General features: G+C 34.6%; 1 pseudogene; it reads right to left on the reverse strand.

Annotated features, from left to right (window-relative positions):
* Positions 1-3936: 3936 nt before the first annotated feature.
* LOC113708064 (probable complex I intermediate-associated protein 30) overlaps positions 3937-16405 on the reverse strand; it is a 28460-nt pseudogene continuing 15991 nt past the window's right edge.

The raw sequence follows: 16405 nt of genomic DNA on the forward strand, positions 1-16405 counted from the left end.
ATTAGTGTAATTGTTTGTGGGTTTTTTGCATTTAACCCTAAGAAATATGATGTTGTGTCAAGCAACCCATTTGAGCCCAACTTTTGTCGACTTTCAAGAAAATGGCATTAACCATGACATTAGAGTGTTTGGATAATAAATTATTTGAAATAATTTTATTAAAAAAAATATTATAATACTTTTTTGATATGATATATCTGAGATAAAAAAATAATTAAAAAATATGTTGATGATGTAAGCAAATTAGTATATATAACTAAGGTGTAAATAACATGTAATCCAAACAACCCCTCATGTTTCTGACTTGTTCAGACACATATTATTTCTGACTTGTTCAGACACATATTATTTCTGAATTGTTGTATGACACATATTGGTACCACTTCCCAGGTTTCTGAATTGTTCCTTGTATGACACACGTTCGTATCAATTCCATTGACTCGTACGGTAAAGCAAGTGTGATACAGCAACCAAAGTGACAAAATTTCCTTGGCCTGTATTCTTGTCGAAGGTGTAGGCCAAAAGATCAAATATTTTGACCTCTATTTTTATTCAGTATTTTTTTAAAAATTTCATCAACAGGTGTAAAGGTATCCATCGAATTCGGTAGCAATTCAATCCTCTTCGAATTTTTCATTGACTCTCTTGGATCTACCCCTTTTCTTTTGGATCTACCCCTTTTTCTTTTGTATAAAGTAGGAGGAGGTATAGAATAAAATTTATTGTGTCAGGAAGAAAAAGCTAAAGGGACAAAATTGAAATATTCCAATGTAATAGCCAAGAAACCTTCATCAATTCAACTTAAATGTGCAAGGCTCAAATATTTATTTGTAAAAAATGAAAAAAATTTAATCTTTTAGAGAGTGTAATTATTCAACAAAGCCCTAGAAAAGATAAAAAGAACCATAATGTCAATACCCAAGATCCGAATTTTGCTGAATATTATTACTAAGAAAATTTATTTCAAGTCTTTTCCTAGATAGCTCTGTTTGAATGGGAGTGTTTTTCAAATATAATAAAAATTTTTAAAAAGTACTTTAAAAGGTAATCTGAAAATTAGTTTAAATTTTTTAAAAATTTTAAAAAATATCTCAAAATATATTCTAAAAACTCTTCTACTCTTAAATATCCCAATATTTTCTGAAAATATTCCAAAATATAATTTAAAAATTCTACTACAGTAAAATTTTTCAAAAAACCCCCAAAAATAGCTAATCCACTCATTGGTCAAGAATATTAAACTCTTAGATCCTCTTAGATCCAAGTGCTTTAGAATAGCTTCTAAACAACAAACTTATCTTCCTAAATCAATTTATCATAAGATCAAAGCATTCCCAAAAGCAAATGAGGTTTTTTGGGTAAGAGATCGGAAAAACCGCGAATGAAAAAAAAAATGTATATAATTGCCCTACCTAGACTTAGACTTAGATGGGAACGTAGGAAAGTGCTAATCCAATGTACATTTTTATGAAATTACTCCATCATTTTACGTTCACCTGAATGAAAGGTTAGACATTTATATCCATTTCTTTCCGCACAAATACAAAGTCTACTTTTATGGATCTGAATTAGAAAAAAAAAAAAAGGCAATTACAGTCAATGGAAATGAAGAACTTACCGTGCAATAATTAATCAACAAAACGGGCAAGGAGAACCATTAAAAATTCCAAAAATCATCTTTGCATATAACAAAAAGGATTAATCTTATATATACTGTCAGTGTATACACTATCACTATAAAATATATGACATATGTGCAAAATTTGAATTTAAAATTTAAAATTTACTTATATGTCATATATCCAATCGTGATAGTGTATACATTGACAGTATCTATAAAACTACTCTAGCCAAAAATCCTAAAAAATTAGGCAAATTTTTCTAGAACCTGCAAACCCAAAATTTGATACATCAATACGTTGTGAAAAGTATAAAATAAAATAAAAACCCCTTACTAAACTGCTATGGATATGCAAAGAGTTTCTTTAAAAATGCAATAATCAATAACAGAAATAGTTCTTGAAATCTATACTATATCTAACAGGAGAGGAAGGCATTTGATGTAAACATTTTATTGTCACTTTATGTACTTTCATTTTTGCCCTTATAAAAAATTAATTTACTTTAATTACCCAAACACATGTTATCAAGGTAACTATTTATAAGCATTTCTTAATTTATTATTTGAACATATTTTTTCAATGTAACCACCCAAAGCAGTAACTATTTAAACCTATTTTCTTTAGTGCAACTATAGCAGTAATTACCAACATAACAATCAATTGTTAAAATAATTTATAAAATTAAAATTTTCTTTAATAATAAAAATTTGTATGTTAAATTCATTCATCATAAAATATAATGCATTTCTTTATTACATACACATCAAGTGTGCAGTGTGACAATCAAAAAGGACGAGTAGTATTGACATGCCTACAATGGAAAGAAACGGATAGAAAGAGAAAGTAATCGAGATAAGAACTTATATGGTAATATAATAAGGATTATACCATATGGATTATTCCATATTTAAATTTAATTTTGGAAACTAGTTAGCGGAGAGGGAGGAAGTTAATCTATAGGAGAAACTATAGATTTAGATAATAGGATTTTTTCTTTTTTTCTTTTGGAATATATTCTTAATCTCATGCAGAATTGAATTTTGAAAAAAACTTATCAACGCAATCCAGGTTAATGGGAAAGGAGTACAAAAAAAAGAAATGAATACCAGATATGGCAGAATACATGTTAACGAGAAGGGAGGGAAAAAACAAAAAAGGAATGGAAGAGAGCAACGTTTGAAACGATTTAGATTGAAATAACATCTGAGATGTTAGAATTTCAAATCAATATATCAAAAATATGAACATGGATAGGTGACATTTAGATGATAACAACATTGTCTATTCAAATTTTAATTTTTAAAAATGAAAATTTGGGAAAACAGGAAAAGATTAAGAAATCGTATAAAGTCATATAAGCATTCAATCTAAAGACTGATAAAAAGAATTTAATATTTTGAAAATTTGTGTAATATCTTTTTTCAGACATAATAACATTTTTTTGTTTTTAGTATAAGCAGGAGGACTCGAACCCGAGACCTCTCACATACACTCCCTCCCCCCGTATCACTCAAGCCAACCCTCCCCAAAACGTAATGAGATCTTTATTATTTATGTATGTATCATTTCTATCACTTATTCAACAAAGGGTCTATTTGATAAAATTGAAGTTTAAAATTTAAATTCTGAAATTTGAAAATTAAGTGATGAAAGTAGTAAGTTGTTCAAATGTTTAAGACATATTTGTTTGATAACCAATTAGATTATAATACTCAATTGAAATGTTGAACACATATTGTGTTTATATATATATATATATATATATATATATAATTTTTTAAAAATTGCCCTTATTTATGTATTTGGAGAAAAAGAAAAATGTGTATGTGTGTGTGAGAGAAAGCAAATAATGAAACAATTTAGAATATGTGTGCGCATGTATGATGCAATTGCGTGTGTCTTGAACATAAAGAAAACAAGCATGTACCGTATACAAGAACAATATTAGAGTGTGCTATGTGTGTGAGACGTATATTAGGTGTAGTCAATTTAGAAGATTCAATGAAAAATTTTCATTTAAAATTTTGCACACAAATTAAGCAGTGTTTAATACATTAAGTGGTAAGATAGCTCTTTTATCAAACATGCTGAATTCAAAAAGTGCTACATGAATTAATTTTTAGATTTAAGTAGAGTTATCAAACAGGGCCAAAGTTATTTGAAAAAAGAACTAAGAGCTTTGCGACAAAATTTGTTGGAAAAAGAATACTAAACATGTTTTGTTAAAAGAAAAACAAGATCATCCATATGTACATGAGTTTAAGCCTTCCTAACTTTGATATTTAGTGCTAAAAACATTCTTCATAGGGAATCACTAGATTCTCAAGGCTTTGATCCAATCAATTTCCACTTGAAAGTCACCTGGACTAAGTACAGAACTCCACCTTCTGTGTTGACCGATAAGGACATTCCAACAACTCGGGAAGGACTCATCTCCAAATTTGCGTCAATAACATTCCCTCTCCATGTTGGCAAATACCGAGCAATAGGTATCTTGGCTATATACCAATTGTCTTTAGGCACAAAGACCAATGCTTGCCATGGGTTATCCTCATGCTATGCTAGAGAATTTACCCAATTCTCTATATAAATAGTAGAAATATAACGTCTCTCATCTCCTTTAAGTTTTATAGCTATTGTATCATATGATTCCAAGTCAATAAAGCCATCAGTGTGATAGTCCCGCCTTTCCTTAGGGCGCACCCCAATTGTTAGCGGACTGTCAGCTCAATTCTTACCAGGACTATTAAATCAAAATTCACATAAAGTACTAAAACACGCAATTTAACTTCCATTCATCAACCCAAAACTATATACAATGAAGTCGCTAAAGATTCAATTTAAAATACAAGCCAAAGTATCCAAACTTATACAAATACATGTGAAGTGTACAAATACTTAGGAGGTTAAACAAAACAAAACTATAACTAACTCAACTCTTTCACCAAAATCACGTTCTCAAAACTGTCTTCTGTAAGGAAAAACAAAGGGTAACAGGGTGAGTTATCGCCCAATGAGGTGCCAAAAGGTCACGCAGTTATAAATCACGGAACTAAACTTTTAATCGATCAAATATAAGCATCAAATAATGAAATAAGTAAACCCCACAACTCATACAGAGTATTCAAGTAAAAGAATACAGATGGCTCTCAAGAGCCAATTTTCCCGTTGCATTAACTTGTTCCAAACCCGTTGATACTCCATTAACGTTTAAAGAGACAAAACAATGACCATAAATCTCCACTTTACACTAGTTTTCCGTCCGCCAAACAACCCCTTATCGGGCTCGAACACCAAACAGAAACAGTGGTGGTAATACTCGAGTATACCCAAGTAAGAATAAGTATAGTCGATGAGATAACTCTCCAATCGACTTAATCAAGATAAAAGTACTAAGACGGGGATTAGAGGCACCTCCTATTCTAATTGAGTGTGGTACATGCTGCCACTCAGCACTTACAAGTCAACCACAAGCACAAATACAAGTACAGGTCAATCAAATTCAAACAAGTACAAGATCATTCAAGAAGGAGACGACGAGTATGACAAAGTACACCTTCGCTTCATCAAGTTCAATATTCAACACATAACACATGGTATCATTCAAATCAAGATATCAAAAAACATGCACTTGACACTCACTAGTTTAAACAAAAGAACATCAAAAGTTCACTTCCAGGTTATGCTCTTAATCACCAACAAACCCTAAGAACAATCAAGATAGAGTATTATGGTTCAACCATTCAAAGATTAGGTGAACCAAAGAAAATCCAAATAACTACTAGTGCAAAGGTATACATATGGTTTTGCAGTGAAAAGAGAACATTTAGACCCTGGGGACATGAGTAACCAAGGAGTTCCTCATTCCAATTCATGGCTGGAATTTCTAGCAACAAATAGCTAAAAAGACAACCAATCTCGAGTTTAAAGTGAAACAAATGCAATTAGAAAGCATACTAGAAGAAACCATCATTTTTCCTCTTATTTTACACATGGTTTTGTCATAATTTCAGCTTATACACTACCATCAAAGTGCACTCAAGAAATCACATGTAACCTAAGTCCAAACCAATCAACAGGTTACATGTAAGTGGATTGTGAACCAAAAACTCAACTTTCTTTCGTGGTTCAAGTATAAATCATGCAATGCCTCATAGCGTGAATATAAGGCATGAAACTCTTTAAAAAACTACAACAAAATGGAAGTTATAAGCTGGAAAATGTAGCATATAGTCCATGGTTTAAGCAAGCAAAATTCCAGCAAACCTCTCCTCATTTTGTCACCAAAACAGCCCTTCTCATACTTATTTCAACCATAAATCACACAAAAATAGGCTTGTATCAAGAGAGGTGGTACTAACCATGGATTCCAGTAAAACTCAACAAGATAATTTGTATTTAAAAACTAGAAGTTCAAGTTTTCTCTATGGCTCAAAACTAGAAAATTTTCTAGCAAGAAAACAGTTTGCTAAGGGAGTTTTTCTTCAATAAAACTCTTTATTTATCACTGAAACTCAGCATGCATATGAAGATTAATATATTATGAGGTTTATTGAACAACAATCTAAAATTTTTGTAGCTCCAAAAGTCATGTAATAACTAGAAATTTTCCCCTCTTTCTCACTCGTCCAATCAAGTGGATTTCCAGTAGTTCTTCAAGTTTCTCTTCAACCAAGTTATCAAGTTTCCATTATATTCAATGGTGAACATACCATAAGTATTATACAAATAGAAATAAGACACGCTTCAATCAAAATTTGCAAACAAGAGCTGTAATAACTAGAAAATTTCCCCTCTTTCTCACTCGTCCAATCAAGTGGATTTCCAGTAGTTCTTCAAGTTGCTCTTCAACTAAGTTATCAAGTTTCCATTATATTCAATGGTGAACATACCATAAGTATTAGACAAATAGAAATAAGACATCTTTCAACCAAAATTTGCAAACAAGAGCTGTACTTACACAGCTAACTCTCACGACAAAGCTAGAAAAATTCCAATAAGAATCATAGCCTTACAACTCAAGTTTCTCCTTAGAACCTGCATTCATGTCACTGTTATTGTATTATAAAGGAAGATTAACAGTAGTACGCATGCAATTTTACAGTCAAAAGTTATAGAAAAGTTGAAAAAAACTCATCATCTTTCTCTCTTGGTCCAAGTTGGAAAAATTCCAGCAAGCATCACTCGTTTGAAAAAATCATAACTTGAGTTATAAATGTCAAACAATCATAAAACTTGGTCCATTGAAAACTAGACTCAAAGCACTAACAATTCATGGTAGACACCTCAAAGAGATTCAGTTCATAAATTAGTCCACATTGAGTCACAAATTACTACAACATTCCAGTTTTACTTGTGCAGGCCAGATTTTTCAGTCAACTTTGCCGATTTTCTGGTGTGTATATAAAATGAACCATGACAAGTGTCAATACTTGTGCAATAATAATAATCATCCTAGTTGCCAACAAAAGTAGTTTCGTGTCAATTCTAGTACTGGAGCAGGGACTCTGGATGTGCAATGGGTTACTAGATTCATCATCGTTTTGAAGAGTTTGTTAAATTCGATATACCAGAATTTATTCACAAAAAATCTTTAATTTGTATATATGGCAAGTAGGGTCGTATTATCAGGGACTGAAAAAATTTGCTCCTTTTCAAGTTAAGAAAATTTATAGGGATTTTGGAAATAGAACTAAAAGAAAGTAATATATCCAAGCAATAAAAATTCGAGAAATAAGTAATGGTAAAAGTTCTAGCTAAGGGTACACTTTAGAAAAGGTTCAGGCAACTGATCATTGATTCAAATATAATTCTAACATTCATTAATAAATAGGCTTTTAATTGCCGATACGATCTGTCAATCAGTTCCTCCGTACTATTTTGATAGTCAAGGTACGACCATTGACTATTTCCCTAATTTAAAAATAACCTTAGGTAAGACCATATAATTTAATTTCCTAATTACATTAGAAATTAGAGAAATCCTGTTCTAATTAATAAACACACTACGAGGGTTATTTAAATTAGATTGTACGTTCCCCTGATACAGACCCAATTATGTCAGTTGCTACCGGGATTAGAGTAATCAAACAATTACGAATTCAACCGCCCCAATTAGCAAGTAGATTACATGAATAATTAAATATTGTGCAACTATTCAATTATACACAATAATTATAGCCACGAAAAGTAGAAAATATACAAATACCAATGTATGAAAGAAGCAAGTAAAATAGTTTAGATCTCACAGTTATCGTTGAACCAAATCTTTAGTTATCCCTTGATAAGAAATATGAAATTAGTTCTTCATTAATGGAGAACAAGCCATGCGAAAAAAAATCCCTTCAAGGCCTCCAACCATTGTCCTACCCAAAATGTCAAAAGAAAAGCTAGCGAGAAAAAAGAATAATACAACCCTAATAAAAGACTAAGTTTCTTTTTATATGGCCTTGCCGAAAAAGCCCTCTCCAAAATCCTCTGCCGAATCCCTATTTTCAAGGAATAAGTTAACTAATTGAATGGATGGTTTCCTATTACGAATCAATTTTCTCAAACCTTCCCAAAATGCTTGAGACTGATGTGGACTGCCCAAAAGATAGGAAACCTCCATCAGCAGTCAATTGTTTTGGAGTTTCACTTGGATTAGGAAACTGCCTAAACTCTTTCCTGATTTTTGGCCCACGTGCAAAACACTAGGAACTATTAACTTAAACACTTTCCGTTTCAATTCCTGAAATTAACACAAAATACCAATTGTGAGTATAATCAATCAAGTAAGACGACATTTGGTATAAATAAAAGGAAAAATATAAGCAAATATACCAACTAAATGTACCCCATCAACTCCCCCACACCTAAGTTATGCTTGTTCTCGAGCATAATCAACTTAGAAGCGCAATCAAGATACTTACCAAAAAATTCATAGCAATTTATACCAATAAAGGCATCCTACATACCCCAACAACTTCATCAAACTTAAAATTTACCAAACTGACAATTCTCACAGTCGATATGCACTCATTCACTCCAAAGTGTATAGGGTATCAGATTACTCTCAAATCGACACAATGGAATGACATTACCATAGGTATGCTCATATATCACATCTCTACCACTTAACTATAAATTAGATGCAAAAATCAAAGGGACTTCACAAGATTGTAATGGGGTTCGGTAAAGGGGTAGGATAAAAGGAATTTTAAGGTGTAAAAATGTCAAAGAAAATATCCAAAAATTTATTGTACAAGTTCTTACAAATTTGCATCTCCAAGGCATATCAACAACCCAACAAATGAAAGTAATTGTCGGTATTTGTCACAACATAAAAATTATACACGAAAGCACGTTGCAACATACTTTGTTTTCAGTTTTTTTTTTAATACCGACATCTTAGAAATCAACTTCACTTGTCATACTTGCATTTCTAATTCACTGCCTCTCACATAATAGCTCGAACTCCCGTGCAATGAAATCAAAATATTTCTTTAACACAAGGTTCAAAGAAAAAGTCTAAAAAGAGATTTTTCAACTAACAATTGAGGTATCAAACAAAGAAAATGGTTAAAGACTCAACTTGGCTCACTAAAAGTAAATAAAATAAACGTAGGTGTTTTTCAATCAAGTAAAAAATGGTTAATCTTAAATGCCCTTTGTCATTTTTTTTACGTCAAATTCAATTACACGTGGTCTTGACATGCATAACAAGGCAAGTTCTAGAATGACATAACCATGTGTACTACCACTCGACAAACGAAAAATGAAAAATAGAGCAAATATAAAGTATAATGCTCATAATCAAGTCCAACAATCTCACAAGTTGCCAGGAATTAATGCCAAATCTAGCATATTCATCAATTAATTCCATCATCAAGAAAAGTAGAAAACTCCATGACATGAACTCACTATTCATACTCACATCTCAATTGCATTCTGTTGATCTTAATCCCTAACTTTTGATATTTACAAAACAAATGGATGATACTAATATCTCTTCAAGATATACTTTCAGTTATGAAGCAAATCAAATTCAAAGATCAAGTGCAATTGAAAGAAACAAAAGTTGCTGAAAGCTGTCGGACGCTTGTGAAGACAGGATCGGACGTCCAATAATTATTGCACAACTTCGGACGCATGAAGAACTCCATCACCGGACGTCCGAAGGAAATAAGACATTTTCCCTAACTCACTGACCTTAATCGGACGCAAACATCGGACGTCCGATAGAATTCTTCAAACTCTTTGTCTGCTATCGGATGGAAGTACCGGATGTCGAATAGGATCCTTTAAACTCGACAAAAACTGTTGGACGCTCACAATGACAATACTGAACGTCCGATTGAATTTAAGAAAATTTTTCAAACTCACTGCCTGCTGTCGGACGCAAAAAACAGGAGTACCGGACGTTCGACACTCCCAACAGCTAGCTAACTATTCAGCTACTTTCTATCCGTTGGAAGCATTAATGAAGCACTTTCTTGGTCTTCTATAAATAGAATATGGTCAGAAACCCCAAATAACTTTTGCACACTAAAGATATAAAAGATATAGAGTAGTTTTAGTGAGAAAACACTCTCCAAGGAAGATTTGTAATCTTGGTAGTGTGAAGTTCATTGTAAACTTTTCATTTGTGAATGAATATTTTAATAGTGTAGCTCTGTAAAGGTTGTCCTGAGAGATAGTAAATCTTCGTAACTTGATCAAGTGGAGATTAGGGTAAGGAGGAAGTGAACCTTCCTTTGTACACAAGATTGGTTATATTTCATCAGTTTGAAGAAACTTGTTTGAATTGATCTACAAGTTCAAGAGGAGATTGGTAGTCAATTGGTTTGTGTGAGGACCCGTAATTTTCTTAATTTTTTAGGGTTTTATTTTCTTTTAATTGCACATTTTTCCACATTTTCTTTATTCGGAAAATTTTAAACATAATTTTTATGAGTAAAGTTAGTTTTTAAATGATTTTTCTAGTATCGGATAGTTTTTGAAAAATTAAGAGCATATATCGGACGTGGGACCCGCTAGTGCGAAAAGTTAGGAAAAATTCGGCCAGTTAGGTTAAGTTTTGGATACTGAGTTTAATTTACCAGGTGTTATGAGATATTTAGATGTTGCCAAGCGGATTGTTGTAAGAGAGACAAAAAAAGTTAGGCAAGCAATTAATTAAAGTGACATGTGTCACCTAGAGATTAATTCCTACATTTGACTTACTATTCATCCTTTTACCATTTACTAAATAAAACCAAAAATTGACCAAAAATCTTGCAAAATCTCCAAGCTTGTGGCCAGCCCTTCTCAAGCACAAAGGAAAGAAAACTCTCTCAATTTTCAAGCTCCAATCTTGCCCAATCTCACAACCTAACCGTTTAATCTTGAATTCCTTCCATAAAACCTCTTAGTTTAGTGCTTGTAAGGTGATTGGTGAAGTTGTTTGGAAGACTAAGGTGTTGAATTGCTTCCTTTCTTGTCTTATAAGGTGAGTTGTGAAAAAACCACTCTCCTCCCTCTAATGATGCTTAAATCTTGACTAGTGGTGGTATGAGATGCAATTTTATAGATTAAATCTTGATTTTTGGTTGAATTTATGAAGTTTTCTAATTATTGGGGATTTTTCTGTTTTCATATGAATATAATTGTGTGGCTATGTATGATGATTGGAAATGGTATTTAAGGCATCTAGGAGGTGGAAAAAGTGGATAATTGCAAGCAATTTCTGTTTGAAAGAAAAATTGGAAAGTTAGGGTTTCAATGTTCTTCATTCTGCCCGGCACTATAGCACATAGATAGAGGCCGAATTGGCCTTAGGTTAAAACATGCAAGTTGTAGGGAATAATATTTTAGAGATGTCTACAAAATTTCAGGTCAATCGGAACATCGTAGCTTGTGAAAAGACCAAAATACCCTGCTGCCCTGGTTTTATCCGAACTTGAGAATTGTGTCTGTAATTGGTTATTTTGGTTAGGAATGCTTTAGAATTGGTTGTTGAGGTCTTCTGATGAAATGTAGCCCTGTTTCTAAGCTTTCGGATGGCTTTGGAATTACTGGATTTGGACTTAGGTAGCTTGTTTTATGATGTTTACACCAGAATGCATTTTGTGAATCTGTTTTTCCGGTTCTGATGTAGTATCTTGCATTTTTGACCTTGTTACACTAGAAACTGGATAGAGTTTCCTTCTGGAACATTGTAGCCCTATCTCTTAGCTTCGAAACGGTGGGTCTTGCACCTTCATCCGATAATCGTAATGCCTTTGGTACCATTACCGCAAAATGAGGTCAAAAACTATTTTTTTCAGGACTAAAGCTAATTCCATTGCCGGATTTTCCTGGTTTACTCTAGTGTTTATGAGTCTGTTTGGATTGTTAATTATTAGAGATATTTTTACTGTAGCACTTTTTGTGATGTGATGTATGTGAGATAAAAAGGTAATTGGGAAGGTAAAAAGATGTATTGAAAATTGTAACGATAATGTAAGCAAATAAATTTAGGGAAATAAAGCTCAATCCAAACAAACCCATCTTCTTGTGGAACCTTCTTTTGGTGGTATGTGGACTTGGTGATGATATGTAATTAAGTCTTATTGTGCTTGTTTGAATATTTTAGGGCTTGACGGTGATTAAAGACGCTCTTTGGGCGAAAGTTTATGAAATTTCACTTGCTTGTCTGATGAGTGTTCCTTGTTTGTTATGTTACATGATTACATGGCTGGTATGAATGATTGATAACATATTAAATGCTTTCAATGATTGTTAAAATGAGTTTTCTAGGCAAGTGTGTACTTTATCGCCCTTGGCCTAAATGATTGTGAAGTTTTCAATGATTGAACGATTGAAATGTTATTTGTGCATGAATGTAAGCCTTTTTGGCTGAACTGGCCACTGCCCCTTGTTACCGGTCGTCTCGAGTTAGAAGCGGACTCGGTCGGGCGATTAGGGACTTGGGTGAACGTTTTGGTATACTCGAGTATTACCTTGAAGTCTGGTGGAGCCTGGCCAACGGTCAGGGAAGGGGGTGAATGAATGAATGAACGAATGAATGAATGAGAGTTTTACTTATAAAAAAATGTATTTTCAAATGATTGAAGGTATAAGGAAACGAAAGGAGAATGAACGAATGAACGAATGAACGAATGGCTCCCTGTGAGCACGTATCCTTTTAATGAATGTGTTTATCGCTTTATCTTATCTTTGTATCTTGAATTATTGGTTACGTGTAATGAATGCAATGAACTTCTTGTTTGCCTATGTGTTCGGAACCTCACTGAGCTTTCCAGCTCATCCCTTTAGTTTTGTTTTCCTTAATAGGGGAAGCGTGCAAGGACGAGGGCCTGTATAGACTAACTGGGTCTAACTGTTGGTTTTCTTTTGTTAAGGTTCTCGCCCTAGCTTTTGGCAAGGGTCGGATGTATGATGACTCGAGAACTTTTGTACCTTTGATTTTGTAATTCCTTTGAGATAGGAATGTATATAAGTTCCATTTTAAGTTTTGGATTCATATATTATGTATTTTCTGTGGTTGAATTCTGGTTTTGATTGAGTACTGTAATGAATTGGATCCTGGTTTGCTCTTTCTTTAGGTTTTATTTCTGATTTGTTTGAGTGAACGATTGAGTCCCGGCGAGAGTTGGGCAGGCGGTCCGCCGAACCCTTTGGTTCGCCTTAGGGGGAGATGGGGCTGTCACAGTTGGTATCAGAGCCTGCTTCGCGTGGTCTCTGCGTGGAGTGAGCTTGGACTGAGTGGTGAATAGGTATGAAGGGTTAAGTGCTCGTTCGAGCATAAGCTATGAGTTGTGAACGTTATAGGCCTTAAATTTTCCTGTGGAATCTGAGGACCATAGATAGGTACGTCTGGGAGGAATTCCGATTGTAGATGGTTTACTCTTGGGACTAGCCAACTCAAGAGGTGAATTATCTTATTTCGGATTTTCGTACCCGAGTACTTCAGAGTTGAGATAGTGCTAAGTATTTGAGACTTGTATTGTGGGAATATGAACAGGCTTTGTTCGACTGGAGTGAGTACGAGAGGTTAAGGGATATCTGGTTTGAATAGTAAGTGACGTGAGGGACCGGACGGGGTTACCTTAGCTGAGACTGGGACGACACATCACCTCTTCGTTTGATTCGCCCGTATCTTTTTAGTACATGACGTCCATTGATGTAAATGTGTATATGAATAGTTGCCTGACTTGATCCGTACTTGTGTAATTGATCCTCTATTCTCTTGATATGTGGAGTGTTATGTGCACATATGTTTATTTGTATACTTGGTATCTCGATTTTTGTTACTCTAGTTATTTTATCGCATTTATTCATTAAATTACCTTTGGAAAAGAAAAGAGAGAAGGAAAAAAAAAATATATATGGACGGGAGGCGTAGTCAGGGACGTGGTCGAGGCCGTGGAACTCAACGGACCCCAGAACCAAGAGCGGAAAGGGAAACGTCAGTCGAGCAAGAACAAGGACCGAGAGTTGCAACCGGAGACCAAATGGCGACGGCAATGCAACAAATGACGGATATCTTAGCAAGATTAATGGATCAACAAGGCCAAATACCCGTAAACCAAACCCGGAACCCTGAGACGGGCGAGCATAAGGCTCTTAAGAGGTTCCAGAAGTTTGCACCTCCAAAATTCGCTGGAGGGCCTGATCCGGACATAGCTGAACAATGGATAGAAACCATGGTTAATATCTTCACAGCCCTAAACTACACTGAGCAAAGGCAAGTGAACTTTGCAGTGTTTCAATTTGAGGGACCGGCTCGATCATGGTGGAACGTAATTAGAGCAAAGTGGGAAAGAGAACAGACTATCTAGACATGGGCGAACTTCATAAGAGAATTTCATGAGAAATACCTCCCACCTTTAGTTCAAGAAAGGAGGGAGGAGGAGTTTATTGGGCTACGCCAGGGAACATTAAGTGTGGCCGAATATGAGACAAAATTTACCAGGTTATCCAAGTTTGCTTCTGAATTGGTAGCCACTGAACGGCGAAGAGTAAGACGGGTTATACAGGGACTAAATTTGGACATCCAGGAGGCATTGGCAGCAGCGCAAGTGAATACATTTACGGAGGCCTTTGAGAAGGCCCAACGAATTGAGAACGCAAAGGCACAAGTAAAAACCTCCAAGCTCGGAAAAGAGGTGCAGCTGGTAGTATGAGTGAGGCACTTAATGAAACAATAGCACCTCCGAAAGTGCAGAAAGTGACTCCTTTATTCCGGCCACCATGGACATTAGGGGCGGTAGGTGAAAGGTCTACTAAAGGAAGTCAAATTGGACCTGAGGAGATTTCGCAAGATAGCCAAAAGATGACTTCCCACTTGACTTGTGGCTATTGTGGAAAGGCCAACCACACCGGGGATGCTTGTTGGCTGAAAGGGCGGAAGTGTTTAATCTGCGGAAGTGGTGAGCATCAAATTAGCAACTGTCCGAGGAGACAGTCACGTGAAAGTAGTACTCCGCCACGGGATGGAGCCAAATCAAAACAAGCAAATGAAAAGAGAAACCGAACAAGTGTACCGGCAAAGGTGTATGCGTTGGATAACCAACCAGTTTCGGACTCGTCTGAGGCTAATGAAGGTAAAAATTTCGAGGACGAAATTTCTTTAAGGGGGAGAGAGTGTGAGGACCCGTAATTTTCTTAATTTTTTAGGGTTTTATTTTCTTTTAATTGCACATTTTTCCACATTTTCTTTATTCGAAAAATTTTAAACATAATTTTTATGAATAAAGTTAGTTTTTAAATGATTTTTCTAGTATCGGATAGTTTTTGAAAAATTAAGAGCATATATCGGACGTGGGACCCGCTAGTGCGAAAAGTTCGGAAAAATTCGGCCAGTTAGGTTAAGTTGTGGATACTGAGTTTAATTTATTAGGTGTTATGAGATATTTAGAAGTTGCCAAGTGGATTGTTGTAAGAGAGACAAAAAAAGTTAGGCAAGCAATTAATGAAAGTGACATGTGTCACTTAGAGATTAATTCCTACATTTGACTTACTATTCATCTTTTTACCATTTACTAAATAAAACCAAAATCTTCCAAAATCTCCAAGCTTGTGGCCGGCCCTTCTCAAGCACAAAGGAAAGAAAACCCTCTCAATTTTCAAGCTCCAATCTTGCCCAATCTCACAAACTAACCGTTTAATCTTGAATTCCTTCCATAAAACCTCTTAGTTTAGTGCCTGTAAGGTGATTGGTGAATTTGTTTGGAAGGCTAAGGTGTTGAATTGCTTCCTTTCTTGTCTTATAAGGTGAGTTGTGAAAAACCACTTTCCTCCCTCTAATAATGCTTAAATCTTGACTAGTAGTGGTATGAGATGCAATTTTATAGATTAAATCTTGATTTTTGGTTGAATTGATGAAGTTTTCTAATTATTGGGAATTTTTCTGTTTTCATATGAATATGATTGTGTGGCTATGTATGATGATTGGAAATGGTATTTAAGGCATCTAGGAGGTGGAAAAAGTGGATAATTGCATGCAATTTCTGTTTGGAAGAAAAATTGGAAAGTTAGGGTTTCAATGTTCTTCATTCTGCCCGGCACTGTAGCACATAGATAGAGGCCGAATTGGCCTTAGGTTAAAACATAAAAGTTGTAGGAAATAATATTTAGAGATGCCTACAGAATTTCAGGTCAATCGGAGCATCGTAGCTTGTGAAAAGACCGAAATACCCCTGCTGCCCTGGTTTTACCCGAACTTGAGAATTGCGTCTGTAATTGGTTATTTTGGTTAGGAATGCTTCAGAATTGGTTGTTGAGGTCTTCTGATGAAATGTAGCCCTATTTCTAAGCTT

The sequence above is a fragment of the Coffea arabica genome, chromosome 9c (genome assembly GCF_036785885.1).
Source record: "Coffea arabica cultivar ET-39 chromosome 9c, Coffea Arabica ET-39 HiFi, whole genome shotgun sequence".
NCBI lineage: Eukaryota > Viridiplantae > Streptophyta > Magnoliopsida > Gentianales > Rubiaceae > Coffea > Coffea arabica.